The following is a 15,706-nucleotide window of genomic DNA, read 5'->3' on the forward strand; positions in this document are numbered from 1 at the left end:
CTATCATTATTTTATTTTCGTTCGTTTCCATTGCAGGCACTGTCTGTGAAATATGCTAAAGACCGATTACAGTTTATGCTTATCTTTACTTACATTGTTAATTATTAGTGCAGGTTACTTTTTCCAAGAAGTGTAGCTGCAGTTATGCACAAAATCATCTACATCTACATCTATGTCTATATCCATATACTGCACATCACTGTGAAGTGCATGGCAGTGGTACTTCCAAGTGTATCTATTATTACGGCGTTCTCCCAATCAGTAAACATATGGAATATGGAAACAATGACTGTTCAAATACCTTTATGCATGCTGTAATTGGCCTAATCTTGTCTCCTTGATTCCTATGGAAGTAGTATGTAAGGAGTCATAATATATTCCTAGTTTCACCACTTAAATTTGGTTCTTGTAACATTCTAAATAGCCTTTCAAGGGATAGTTTGCATCTATCTTCAACTCCCCCCCCCTCCCCCACCCCACCCCCTGCAGCTCTGTGACACTATTCTATGAATCAAACACACAAACCTGTGACCATTCTCGCTGCCCCTATTTGTGCACATTCAATATCCCCAGTTAGGCTGATCTGGTATAGGTCCCACACATTTGAGCAATATTCTTAAATGAATCACACAAGTGTTTCATAAAAATTTTATTTGTAGACTAATTGTATTTCTCTAGTATCCTACCAATGAACAGAAGTCTGCCACTCAGTTAATGCAGTTTAAAACAAAACAAGCAAAATTAAATGATATTCACGCCAGTCATAGTAACCATGATTTGCAGGAAGCTGTCTGTATGACATTCCTAGGAACGCAACTGGATAAAAATCTATCATGCAGCTCACATATACAATACTTGCAAATAAATTAAATAGCGTAGCATTTGAAATGAGGATATTGTACAATGCTACCAGTATAAGCATAAGAAAAGTAATATGTCACAGTTACTTTGAGTCAATAATATAATATAGGGATTGTATTTTGAGCTAACTCAAATCGTGTGTGTCAAATATGAAAACTTCAGAAAATTATCATTAGAAACTCAATGCACAATGTAGAGCAATAGCCCTAATTTATTTGTAGTAAATCATTTTCAACATGATTACAACACCAGAAATCAAAATAATTTTATGCTGCCCACCCACCATTTAAAACTTTATGCTCAAACTCCACATTATATGGGTATAATTAATTGAAAGGAAGAGAACTGCTCAGCATAAATTTAGAAGCACTTAAAAAATGTATGAGAAACTAGTTCTGAAATGTTACTATTTAGTAGAAGAATTCATGAATGACAACCTGCAAATTTGAGAAGGAGAGAGCAAGAACTTAGAACTGTTAATTTTTAAAAGTTTGTTACTTTTGAAGAAAAATTACTAATTGCTCAATTAATTAATTATCAGTACAGTATATTATATTACTGATATTATAAGGAAATTGTAGATCCGTTTTTGTGTTTTGACGAGTCTCCTGTACACTAAGTCAATGAGTCAATGACTTGAAATTGTATGTTACAAGACAATAAACTTCTATTCTATTCTATTTGCCTACAACTGAACCTATGTGATTGTTCAATTTCATATCCCTACAAACTGTTACATCCAGGCATTTGTACTACTTGACTGATTCCAACTGTAACACACTGAGCTTATACTCATAACATACTATGTTTTTGGTATTGTAAAGTACAAAATCAAAGTGCATGAGGCAGATCCCAGTTAAAAGTTTATAAAGTGTCAACTACATGATGCTAGAAAAGTGTCCAAGTTCATAGCTACAAAGATTAAAATGAAAAAAACTAAGTTCTTATACAGTAGACCCTGAAAAGTTTGAGTTTGAGTCACTCACCTATATCAGTGATTTTTCTGAACTTTACGAAGTTTCGCTCATGATGTTGAGAGAGCATCTGAATGCTCTTGGCCTTCACTACACATCTCCCTTGTGGTAGGGAACTGCTAAACTGCTGCCTGTCACTTCTGGTAACTAACATTTATGCGAAAACCAGTTTGCACACAGTGACCAGTCAATTGGCTCTTCTATCATAGCAGTGATGAGTTTGCAGGTGTTTCATTTGGTCTAGACAGTCTTAAAAAACACTTTTTTTTCCTGTACTGTCCACCCACATTGGTCATTCAAAAGAAACATGCAACATCTGTATGGTGAATGTCGAGCTGTTTAACTGTGTGGCAAGATTGTATCAACCTGTGATAGAGACTGTGGTTATTGATGTATCATTTTCAGACAACACTACAATTGCTTCTGGATTTGAAACTATCAGTAACCAGGCCATTTCCTCAGTGCCATGGTAGGACTAATTTACAAATTATACCGCATGCCAGGCATTACTCCTCCTGACATCTGCTGAGAAGTAGCTGCAAATTCCAAATGCAAGAAAGTTGGAGGAAATGATTTACACCCACTGGATGCACATATTCCACCAACACCTAGGTTTAAAATCTAGGAAGAGCTTTCTACAGTCAACATCTGTACTACAGAAATCAGCCAAGGAAACCAGAGAGAAACAGTGGTCAGCCAAAAAAGTCATCTCCAAGTAAGGGTTAAAATCAGCACAACGCTTACCAGCCACACGCTTACCACATGGAGATCACTAAACAGATGGACGTTGACAAATCTGAGGTCAACCCAATGAAATGAGAATACTTACAATGAAATATATGTCTCAGTGTTCATGCTACCCTGATTCTTGCAATAAGAAATTGTTGAAGGCACCAAGAAAATGCTATAGCAGTTGCTCATTTCTGGGCAAAGATTGTATGGATTCAATTATGTGTGAGTGTATATGTATAAATTCATTCTATTCCCTTTCATGAAATTGTAAATATGTAAAATCCTATGTGTATGTTTCTGACTTTAGTAAATAAGTAAATTTTTGAACACAGAGAAAGTCAGGATTTTAGTTTTGCTACAACTCTCTGTCAGTAGTTTTAAATTCCTACTTTACTTCCCTGATCTGATTAATTAAATAAATTTTTGGACATACCAAAAATCAGAATTTTCATTATGATACAACTCTGTGCAAATAGTTTCAATATTCCTACTTTACTAAGTGGAAGTCTGGAAAGAATCATTAACATATTTCAAAAAGTAAGGTTCACACTACAGTTTTTCCAAGTTGGGACACACTGATCTTAATTTTCACAGCTATTAAATGTGCACCTCCTGCTACACTATTTCTCATACATTTTTTTTATTTTAACATTTTGTTGTCTGACTGATGTTACAGGGCTCCTACACCATCTCTGAAAGTAGCTACACTCTTCCAAAGTGACACAATCAATGTTCTTGAAAATACTATGAAATTATAAGACAGAATTGATGGCCAGTACTTGGCTTGAGGAGAAACGTCAGTAGTGCTGATAAACATACATACAAGCACATACACTACCTAACTTTTGGAACTAATAGCTCCTTTCTTGGCGAACAGAGAGGGGCAAATTGGGGAAGGTTGAAGAAGAAAGGCACTTCACTCAGACGAAGGGTTGAGAGGGACCACCAGTTGTGTGGATGAGGAGAAATCCCTAATCTTTGACCTCCTACTCTCTCTGATACGCCTCTGCCCCTCACTCTTTCATCTTAGTCTCACCACATCCTCACAATAGGTGGGCCCCTCTTGTCCTGGGGTCCAAGTTCCTTTTTAACCTTTCCCAATCTAGCCCTCCCTACTCCCTGAGAAAGGAACTTTTACTTCTGAAAGCTAGGTAGTGTATGTACTTTTATCTGTGTCTTTTGGCATAACTGACACTTCTCCTGAAGATTAGTACTTCCCAACAAATCTTTCTCATAATTTTACAAAATAAAATTTTACTCTCACCCTCCCTGAGAATGAGTTTCAGATAATAGTTATATTCTTCTACAAGTCTTATGATCATACAAGAGAGGGCCACCTTAGAATGTAAGTACCCTATTCAGTTTGGTCTTCATCAAACTTCTCACTGTTGCCAAATAGTCACACTCACTACATAGTCTAGTAATTCTAATACTGTAGGGACTCAAAGTTTCTAAAGATTTTGGCCTAACCCTCAAACTATAGTTTATCATTCAAAAGAACTAAAGGGCTAGTTATAACCACTGCAGGTTCTTCTTCTGTATACCCTGGATATGCTGAAGTCCACAATCTACCAGTTTTTCCTTCATTTTGATTCGAGCATAATTAGTGCACTAAATTTAATTTTTTGTTATTATACGTTAGCTACTCCATTCTTTGAGCATACATTTTTAATCTCATCATCTTATAGTGGCTCTGTGACGGACTTCATATTCAAGTGCATAGATATGACATTCTTACCATGCAATCTAAATCTGTATCTATACTCTTCAAATCAGTGAGAAGTACATATCAGAGTGTACTTTCCATTGTACCTTATTTTAGGGTTTCTCCCTATTCAGTTTGGTATGTAGCACAAGCCCCCCCCCATGAACCATGGACTTTGCCGTTGGTGGAGAGGCTTGCGTGCCTCAACGATACAGATAGCCGTACCGTAGGTGCAACCACAAAGGAGGGGTATCTGTTGAGAGGCCAGACAAACGTGTGGTTCCTGAAGAGGGGCAGCAGCCTTTTCAGTAGTTGCAGGGGCAACAGTCTGGATGATTGACTGATCTGGCCTTGTAACACTAACCAAAACGGCCTTGCTGTGCTGGTACTGCTAACGGCTGAAAGCAAGGGGAAACTACGGCCGTAATTTTTCCCGAGGGCATGCAGCTTTACTGTATGTTAAATGATGATGGCATCCTCTTGGTTAAAATATTCTGGAGGTAAAATAGTCCCCCATTTGGATCTCCGGGCGGGGACTATTCAAGAGGACGTCGTTATCAGGAGAAAGAAAACTGGCGTTCTATGGATCGGAGTGTGGAATGTCAGATCCCTTAATCGGGCAGGTAGGTTAGAAAATTTAAAAAGGGAAATGGATAGGTTAAAGTTAGATATAGTGGGAATTAGTGAAGTTCGGTGGAAGGAGCAACAAGACTTCTGGTCAGCTGAATACAGGGTTATAAATACAAAATCAAATAGGGGTAATGCAGGAGTAGGTTTAATAATGAATAAAAAAACAGGAATGCGGGTAAGCTACTACAAACAGCATAGTGAACGCATTATTGTGGCCAAGATAGACACAAAGCCCACGCCTACTACAGTAGTACAAGTTTATATGCCAACTAGCTCTGCAGATGACGAAGAAATTGAAGAAATGTATGATGAAATAAAAGAAATTATTCAGATAGTGAAGGGAGATGAAAATTTAATAGTCATGGGTGACTGGAATTCAGTAGTAGGAAAAGGGAGAGAAGTAAACATAGTAGGTGAATATGGATTGGGGCTAAGAAATGAAAGAGGAAGCCGCCTGGTAGAATTTTGCACAGAGCACAACTTAATCAAAGCTAACACTTGGTTCAAGAATCATAAAAGAAGGTTGTATACATGGAAGAAGCCTGGAGATACTGACATATTTCAGATAGATTATATAATGGTAAGACAGAGATTTAGGAACCAGGTTTTAAATTGTAAGACATTTCCAGGGGCAGATGTGGACTCTGACCACAATCTATTGGTTATGAACTGTAGATTAAAACTGAATAAATTGCAAAAAGGTGGGAATTTAAGGAGATGGGACCTGGATAAACTGACTAAACCAGAGGTTGTACAGAGTTTCAGGGAGAGCATAAGGGAACAATTGACAAGAATGGGGGAAAGAAATACAGTAGAAGAAGAATGAGTAGATCTGAGGGATGAAGTAGTGAAGGCAGCAGAGGATCAAGTAGGTAAAAAGACAAGGGCTAGTAGAAATTATTGGATAACAGAAGAAATATTGGATTTAATTGATGAAAGGAGAAAATATAAAAATGCAGTAAATGAAGCAGGCAAAAAGGAATACAAACGTATCAAAAATGAGATCAACAGGAAGTGCAAAATGGCTAAGCAGGCATGGCTAGAGGACAAATGTAAGGATGTAGAGGCTTGTCTCACTAGGGGTAAGATAGATACAGCATACAGGAAAATTAGAGACCTTTGGAGAAAAGAGAGCCACTTGTATGAATATCAAGAGCTCAGATGGAAACCCAATTCTAAGCAAAGAAGGGAAAGCAGAAAGGTGGAAGGAGTGTATAGAGGGTCTATACAAGGGTGATGTACTTGAGGACAATATTATAGAAATGGAAGTGGATGTAGATGAAGATGAAATGGGAGATACGATGCTGCGTGAAGAGTTTGACAGAGCACTGAAAGACCTGAGTCGAAACAAGGCCCCAGGAGTAGACAACATTACATTAGAACTACTGACAGCCTTGGGAGAGCCAGTCCTTACAAAACTCTACCATCTGGTGAGCAAGATGTACGAGACAGGTGAAATACCCTCAGACTTCAAGAAGAATATAATAATTCCAATCCCAAAGAAAGCAGGTGTTGACAGATGTGAAAATTACCGAACTATTAGTTTAATAAGTCACAGCTGCAAAATACTAATGCGAATTCGTTACAGATGAATGGAAAAACTGGTAGAAGCTGACCTCAGGGAAGATCAGTTTGGATTCCTTAGAAATGTTGGAACATGTGAGGCAATACTGACCTTACAACTTATTTTAGAAGAAAGATTAAGGAAAGGCAAACCTACGTTTCTAGCATTTGTAGACTTAGAGAAAGCTTTTGACAATGTTGACTGGAATACTCTCTTTCAAATTCTAAAGGTGGCAGGGGTAAAATACAGGGAGCGAAAGGCTATTTACAATTTGTATAGAAACCAGATGGCAGTTATAAGAGTCGAGGGACACGAAAGGGAAGCAGTGGTTGGGAAGGGAGTGAGACAGGGTTGTAGCCTCTCCCCGATGTTATTCAATCTGTATATTGAGCAAGCAGTAAAGGAAAAAAAAAGAAAAATTTGGAGTAGGTATTAAAATGCAGGGAGAAGAAATGAAAACTTTGAGGTTCGCCGATGACATTGTAATTCTTTCAGAGACAGCAAAGGACTTGGAAGAGCAGTTGAACGGAATGGACAGTGTCTTGAAAGGAGGATATAAGATGAACATCAACAAAAGCTAAACTAGGATAATGGAATGTAGTCGAATTAAGTCGGGTGATGCTGAGGGAATTTGATTAGGAAATGAGACACTTAAGTAGTAAAGGAGTTTTGCTATTTGGGGAGCAAAATAACTGATAATAGTCGAAGTAGAGAGGATATAAAATGTAGACTGGCAATGGCAAGGAAAGCGTTTCTGAAGAAGAGAAATTTGTTAACATCGAGTATAGATTTAAGTGTCAGGAAGTCGTTTCTGAAAGTATTTGTATGGAGTGTAGCCATGTATGGAAGTGAAACATGGACAGTAAATAGTTTGGACAAGAAGAGAATAGAAGCTTTCGAAATGTGATGCTATAGAAGAATGCTGAAGATTAGATGGGTAGATCACTTAACTAATGAGGTGGTATTGAATAGAATTGGGGAGAAGAGGAGTTTGTGGTACAACTTGACAAGAAGAAAGGACCGGTTGGTAGGACATGTTCTGAGGCATCAAGGGATCGCAAATTTAGCATTGGAGGGCAGCGTGGAGGGTAAAAATTGTAGAGGGAGACCAAGAGATGAATACACTAAGAAGATTCAGAAGGATGTAGGTTGCAGTAAGTACTGGGAGATGAAGAAGCTTGCACAGGATAGAGTAGCATGGAGAGCTGCATCAAAACAGTCTCAGGACTGAAGAGCAAAACAACAACAACAACAACACTGTAGCACAAGAAGACTGACTGGGTGAATGCCTCTTGCTTTCATCATCACTGTATGAGTGAAATGTAGAGGACTGTAGTATGTTCCTAGTTTACTCATTTTATATTGATTCTTAAATCTCTGTAAGAAGGCTTTGTGGGAAATGTCTGCACTTTTGCGTTTTACATCATTTTTTGGCTGAGTCAGACAAACCTGTGACCATTCATACTGTCCTTCTTTGAGATTTGCTACATTTCCCACATGCTTGAGCAATATTCTAGGGTGGGCTGCATGAGTGTTTTGTAAGCAATCTCCTTTGGAGAACAAAATGTTGTCTTTTGGATCAAAACACTGACATACACGACCCACCCTCAGACAGGGAAAGCGCATTAGTGATTATTTTACAATTAAGGGGTTGCTTGTACATCTATTTGGGACCAAATTCACTTTAATCATGGATCATAAAGAGATGGTAGTGTTATTCAGGCCACACTCCAGTTTTCCAGAAAGAAAATCAAAACACCTCAAACACTGAGCACTTTTCCTGAGCCTTTACAATTATACACCTAAGTACAATCCAACAGTGCATCACACCAACACGGCTGCATTACTATGCCTTCATACAGGACTGGGCCCAGTTTTTGACAGGCAGTAAATCTTATGTTACCACACAGACATGTAAAGAAGACATGCCTCGGGAGGATTCCCACAGCCCAGTGTATCTCCTGTAAGGGAGACAACTGCAAACATTCCTCCATCTCCTGGCCTCACAACTCCAGGATCCCAGACCCAGCATTCAGGGCACTACTCAGCAGGAACAGCAGTGTGGGCACACTCCTATGGAGCAAAAGACACTCAAGCAATAGCAACAGTGGTGGACATCCATGGACGGTACATCACCTGGGTGGACACATCAAAGAGTTGGGAGCACCATCATACAAAAAAAATCCATCCATGCCTACCAACTGCAACATCGCCCCACCAGTGCTACACGGCACCGGTGCTACACCGAGAACAAGGATGACCTCTGTTTCCAGTGTCACAAGTGTACAGATACAACCTGCAGCCAAGGGAACCTGTAGGAACATCAGTACACACAGAAACTGCAATGTCTGCATAGCCTCAACAGTCACAGCCAATTATTCCTACATCATTGAAACCCAACATGATGCCAGATGTTCCAGTCTTCACATACAAACCAGTGTGTTTAATTACCAGGACACCAAACACACCAAAAAACACCATCTCAAGAGCTTCCAGCTATACACATCCATTTCAGGGGGGGAGAGGTCCTGTACCTGAGCATGGTGACTCTGAAACCCTGCTGATAAGCATGGAACTGGACCTCAGCTTAGTTGGACCAGTTGCCAAATGCTAGTGTCACCTGTTGTGGTGTCACTGGCCAACCAGCACTAGCAGCAGCTGAATAAATAAATCACTACATGACATAAAAGGGAGTAATGTATTCACTTTGCTGCTATGTCATAGCATAGTCTTGTTTCTTGGTCCCTGCTTCACTACGTTTTTAGTTTTCTCTCTTTGAGTTGCTCACTTAGTCATACCATCTCTACTTGCCCATTTTCTTGTTGTTCTGTCTTGTCTCTTCAGTTTAAATGGTTCATCACTTGGCAGGCCAAACTGGTTGGCCTATTCTCATTTGGTTCACATGTCACTATCGATATTTGGTCACATGGACCTTGCCGTTGGTGGGGAGGCTTGCATGCCTCAGCGATACAGATAGCCGTACCATAGGTACAACCACAACGGAGGGGTATCTGTTGAGAGGCCAGACAAACGTGTGGTTCCTGAAGAGGGGCAACAGCCTTTTCAGTAGTTGCAAGGGCAACAGTCTGGATGATTGACTGATCTGGCCTTGTAACAATAACCAAAACGGCCTTGCTGTGCTGGTACTGCGAACGGCTGAAAGCAAGGGGAAACTACGACCGTAATTTTTCCCGAGGGCATGCAGCTTTACTGAGAGTAGCATGGAGAGCTGCATCAAACCAGTCTCAGGACTGAAGACCACAACAACAACAAACCTACAAATTGTTTCATCTGAGTATTTGTATAAGTTTTTGATTCCAGTTGTGACTGACTGATACTACAATCATAGCATACTATACATCTGCATTTTATGAAATGCACAAAAATTACCTTTCTGAATATTTTAAGGAAGTTGCCTATCTTTGCACCATTAAGAAATCTTATCAAGATATGAATAAACATTTGCACAGCTTTTATTCAGATAGAATTTCATTATAGCAACATGCACAATCTGAAAAAAAAAAGTTTCTGTTAATATTGTGTGCCAAGTTATTAATGTTCAACGTGAACAACAAGGTTCCCAATACATTTCCCTGGGGCATGTCTGAAGTTACTATGTGACGGTGACTCTAGCCAGGGCAACAGTTTGTGTCCCTTCTGCAGATTGGTGTGGATGAGGTTATTCTGTTCAGGATACCTCATTATGTTTGAGCTCTGAATATGTTCCAAAATTCTATAACAAATGGATTTCATTTATACTGCATGGTAGTTTTGCGAATCACTTTTGTTACTCTTCCTGTGGGCTTAAGTGTGACCTGGACTTTATCTAACTACTGACCACAAATTTTTGTTTGAGGGATCTATAATATATTGTATAATTAACGGAGGGAGCTAACTCAATTTTGTATACAATCTGATACAGACTGAGTCATGACTTATTCAGTATTAGTGGTCACAGCTGTATCTCACTGCTACTGACACTAATATTGATATCACTCACTTCTGCTGCATGGTGAGGATTAAATTGAAGCAGTACTCCTGGATCCTTCTTGGTGAAGGAAATTTCTGCTTTTGCTTTGTTTCTGTCAATTTCAGTTCCTGAGGCATCCACGAGTGTCTTGACAGCGACTTCAGGTTATACTGGTGGTCTTTACACATAACCCAAATTTCTTTAGGTTGTTTAAGAGGTCAGTTCATAAGGTTCTGTAACGGTAGGCACTGAAGGCTTCATGCATACTCCCTTCAACATCCAAACTTGTTTCATTTAGCATCTCTCCTAAGCTTTGTTTTACATTTACTGTGCAGTGGTTGCTGTTTACAGAGACTGTGTACCACTGTGTGTGTGTGTGTGTGTGTGTGTGTGTGTGTGTGTGTGTGTGCCTCAAGTACCACTTCCAGATGTGGTAGTAGTACCTTTTTATGTAGATTACTGAATGTGTAAAGTTTCATGACACTTTAGTTGTCCTTTGTACTTTGATCATCCCTTTACTACACCTGCCCCATGGTCAGTAGTATGGTACAAGTTTCAGTGTGGGCGTCCTCGAACTGGTCATGTCCAAAAATATCATTAAGTCTAACATATTACTGATATAAGTGGGTTTACTAACTTTCTTACCTAAGTATTTTTCAGAGAAGACATTTAGTATTGTTTACAGGATGTTTGTCACTTATAAGACTGTACTTATTCCAATCAATTGTTGGATTACACTGGTCAACAAATTTTTTCAAGCTCTCAGTTGCATGAGTCTTTTTTACTGGCCCTTAATGTTTTTGATCAGCTGCTTTCAAATCTGAAATTGTTTTTGCTCTGCATGCTCTGGTTTTCTTGCAATTCAAACTTTTTGATTCCAGCTGTTAGCAGTTACATTAATTACTTGTACATACAAGAGATGTGGGACAACTACATGATGGTAGACTGTAGCTGGGGTGTTCCACAAGATGTTCCTGAAGTAGTCTGTAAATGGAAGAGCATTAAATGAATTTTAGTCTCTCTCCAAACTTGCAGCTGAAGTATTAGCTTTTAGAATGCAAGAAAAATGTATACTGAGTGATACTGTAACAGTGTCATATTACCAAAAGTGGGAAGAGATCTTCATGTGATATTTTACAGAGAAAAAGTAAGTTTGTTCATTGCCACAATGCCTTGGCCCTTCTCTGGAAATTAGGGATTACATTATACAGTCCAGATGACTAGCTTTTATTTGTAGGCAGTTCAAAAGTGTGTCCTATTGTTGTTGTTGTGGTCTTCAGTCCTGTGACTGGTTTGATGCAGCTCTCCATGCTACCCTATCCTGTGCAAGCTTCTTCATCTCCCAGTACCTACTGCAGCCTATATCCTTCTGAATCTTCTTAGTGTATTCATCTCTTGGTCTCCCTCTATGATTTTTACCCTCCACACTGCCCTCCAATAAATACTAAATTGGCGATCCCTCGATGTCTCAGAACATGTCCTACCAGCCGATCCCTTCTTTTTGTCAAGTTGTGCCACATACTCCTCTTCTCCATAATTCTATTCAATACTTCATCATTAGTTATGTGATCTACCCATCTAATCTTCAGCATTCTTCTGTAGCACCACATTTCGAAAGCTTCTATTCTCTTCTTGTCCAAACTATTTATCGTCCATGTTTCACTTCCATACATGGCTACACTCCATGCAAATACTTTCAGAAACGACTTCCTGACACTTAAATCTATACTTGATGTTAACAAATTTCTCTTCTTCAGAAACGCTTTCCTTGCCATTGCCAGTCTACATTTTATATCTTCTCTACTTCGACTATCATCAGTTATTTTGCGCCCCAAATGGCAAAACTCCTTTACTACTTTAAGTGTCTCATTTCCTAATCTAATTTCCTCAGCATCACCTGACTTAATTCTGTGGTGTCACCGCTAGACACCACACTTGCTAGGTGGTAGCTTTAAATCGGCCGTGGTCAATTAGTACATGTTGGACCCGCGTGTCGCCACTGTGTGATCGCAGACCGAGTGCCACCACACGGCAGGTCTCGAGAGACGGACCAGCACTCGGCCCAGTTGTACGGACGACATTGCTAGCGACTACACGTACGAAGCCTTTCTCTCATTTGCCGAGAGACAGATAGAATAGCCTTCAGCTAAGTCTATAGCTACGACCTAGCAAGGCACCATTAACCATATCTGGAGAGAGTCTCACTTGTATTATCAAGAGCAATGTACAACAAGAAATTAAAGTTAAGTATACGAGAAGCTCCGTTCTTTTCTTTATAGCTTTCATCACGTATCCTGTTTCAGACTTAACGCCAGTCGGCGTGTGTGTACGCGTGCCTTTCGGTTACCCGTCACTGTGGACTGGCTGCCTTGTCAGTTCACTACAAATTCGACCACATTACATTATCCTCGTTTTGCTTTTGTTGATGTTCATCTTATATCGTCCTTTCAAGACACTGTCCATTCCGTTCAACTGCTCTTCCAAGTCCTTTGCTGTCTCTGATAGAATTACAATGTCATCGGCGAACCTCAAAGTTTGTATTCCTTCTCCATGGATTTTAATCCCTACTTCAAATTTTTCTTTTGTTTCCTTTACTGCTTGCTCAATATACAGATTGAATAACATCAGGGAGAGGCTACAACCCTGTCTCACTCCCTTCCCAACCACTGCTTCCCTTTCGTGTCCCTCGACTCTTATAACTGCCATCTGGTTTCTGTACAAATTGTAAATAGCCTTTCGCTCCCTGTAGTTTACCCCTGCCACCTTTAGAATTTGAAAGAGAGTATTCCAGTCAACATTGTCAAAAGCTTTCTCTAAGGCTACAAATGCTAGAAATGTAGGTTTGCCTTTCCTTAATCTTTCTTCTAAGATAAGTTGTAAGGTCAGTATTGCCTCACGTGTTCCCATATTTCTACGGAATCCAAACTGATCTTCCCCGAGGTCAGCTTCTACCAGTTTTTCCATTCGTCTGTAAAGAATTCACGTTAGTATTTTGCAGCTGTGACTTATTAAACTGATAGTTCGGTAATTTTCACATCTGTCAACACCTGCTTTCTTTGGGATTGGAATTATTATATTCTTCTTGAAGTCTGAGGGTGTTTCACCTGTCTCATACATCTTGCTCACCAGATGGTAGAGTTTTGTCAGGACTGGCTCTCCCACTGCTGTCAGTACTTCTAATGGAATGTTGTCTACTCCCGGGGCCTTGTTTTGACTTAGGTCTTTCAGTGCTCTGTCAATATGACTGGGGAACTTACATATTAATGAATTGAGGTTTTCCCTGAAGTTTTCAGTAACATTTGGGGGTGAGTCTAATGGTTGATAGAATAACGCAATTATATGTTTATGTTCAACCTTGATACTGAGTCTTATCCAATGAAAACTTTCATGCTGCTTCAATTTATATCTTGGTGAATCTGAGTATCTTATCTACTGCAATGAACACACCACCTCCATTCCCTATTAGGCAATTATTTACTTAGTATTACCCTAAAATTCTCACCACTGTGTCTTTCAGATATGTTAGCCAGCTTTTTGTGCTTAGTATTATGCAAGATACACTGCTTTTTCTGGCACTTTGCTGTAAATGCAGCAGTTGAGTACTATGATTTTAATGGTTCCATATGTGAGGTATACTTCTTTGACTCTTATACTAATACTTCAGGCTGTGTGCTGCTTGGCTGACTGCAGGGGGAAAAAACCTTGAGACTACACACTGTCTGAAACCTTGGTCTATAATGTTGTAGTGTATCGTTTGTGGGCTAGGACCATCAGTGTTGGTTTCACAGCCTATGGGTGACAGGGACTATTCTCCCACTAGGAGCAAAGTGTCCAGTCTTTATTTAATCCAGGTAATGGGTTGTGGCCTGACCCAACCTTGTAGTTTCTGAAGCCAGTTTTTTCCACAGAATGATTAGCACATCTTAGTACCTGCTGGGAAAAAACTCCTGAAAGTGTTGACAGGCAGCAACACTTTACATTGGTACTGTGAAGATTAAATGGCCAATCACAGTATCTATTTTCTGCTCTTTAGGCTGAGTGGCTGAAGAATCTGCATGTGAAAAGAATGTCATTGAGCTGTGAGCAGCTCGCGAAATTGAGGAGTCAGTCAGGAGACCTGGTGGGGTGTAGGATAAGTTCAGAGCCCTTTGGGGTGTAGTTATTGTGGATGCATATTTTGGAAGTCTGTAGTCAGGGATCAGTAAAGTTGTCCTCTCTGTGTAGAAAGTTCAGAACATGTTTGGAAGTGCATTCTTGTGTGCATGTGCAGGAAATGATTTCGTCTGTTGCCTGTTTTCAAGGAGCCTAATGATGTTTACTGAGCTTATGTGGACTGTTTAGGAAGGGGTCACATAACAGAGCATGGGGCAGCTGGCTAGCAGGAGGTGTTGTGTAATGAATAAAGAGGACTTGGTGAGGAATATTAGATGATAATAAATTGCATTCTACTCCAGCAAGAATTCGAAGGGTGGAGTTCTCATGTAAGTGATTCTCTTTGCTTTAGATTGTGTTCCTGTGTTGTTCACAGGAGAGATGGGAGTGACCAGTTGGTGGTGGTGTAGTGACTGATTGTGGTGTTTGTTGCCTAGTCCAATGGTCAGACTAGGAAGGTTTTGAAAAGGAGTCAAATGACTAGAGAGCATTGAGTAGACGGACAAAGGAAGTGACTGTTTTATCCTGTCTTGAGGGTCAAAGCAAGGCTGATGATCCTTATTTAGCTTGATAACATATGTGTAGAAGGGCATAAAAATTATCCAGGCTCACCAACAAATGTTGCATGGGAGGTCTACAGAACAATAGGTCTTGTGATTTGTCTCATGCACCAGATGGCATGAAGAGTTCATGGACTCTAGCCACAGTTGCAATCAGGACTTCATCAGAGACTACAGAAGATTTGAGACAAGGAACAGGATGGAATATTTCAGTGGGCAGTGTACCCTGAGATATTTAGGAGGCCCCACTGTATCAGCTCCATGGCACAAATCTAAGAAGTTACTGCCTACCTTGTTACTGAATCTTCCAAGTCAATGGTTCAGGTTTTCTACTCAACTCAGGATGAAGGGGCCACAATCAACTCTGAGTGCAATGCTACAGATTGTAGTATTCACTGAAATCCTGTGATTAAGACTGCTCCTCTTAACATTTGTTGACATTTGCTGGAATTCCCCAAGTACTACCTCAGAGCCCAGACATCATAAGTCATTTGTTCCAACATGCACCACAAGCTATAGCTGGTAGCAGCCCATTGCCTCAGTGCCTGCTGGAACAGC

General features: G+C 39.9%; 1 protein-coding gene across 2 annotated transcripts in view; it reads right to left on the minus strand.

Moving 5' to 3' along the window:
- The window catches only part of LOC126203220 (cytochrome P450 6k1-like), a 216,657-nt gene that overhangs the window by 184,485 nt on the left and 16,466 nt on the right, over positions 1-15,706 (minus strand). The gene's annotated exons all lie outside the window — the stretch shown is intronic.

Source organism: Schistocerca nitens, chromosome 9 (genome assembly GCF_023898315.1).
Source record: "Schistocerca nitens isolate TAMUIC-IGC-003100 chromosome 9, iqSchNite1.1, whole genome shotgun sequence".
Lineage (NCBI taxonomy): Eukaryota > Metazoa > Arthropoda > Insecta > Orthoptera > Acrididae > Schistocerca > Schistocerca nitens.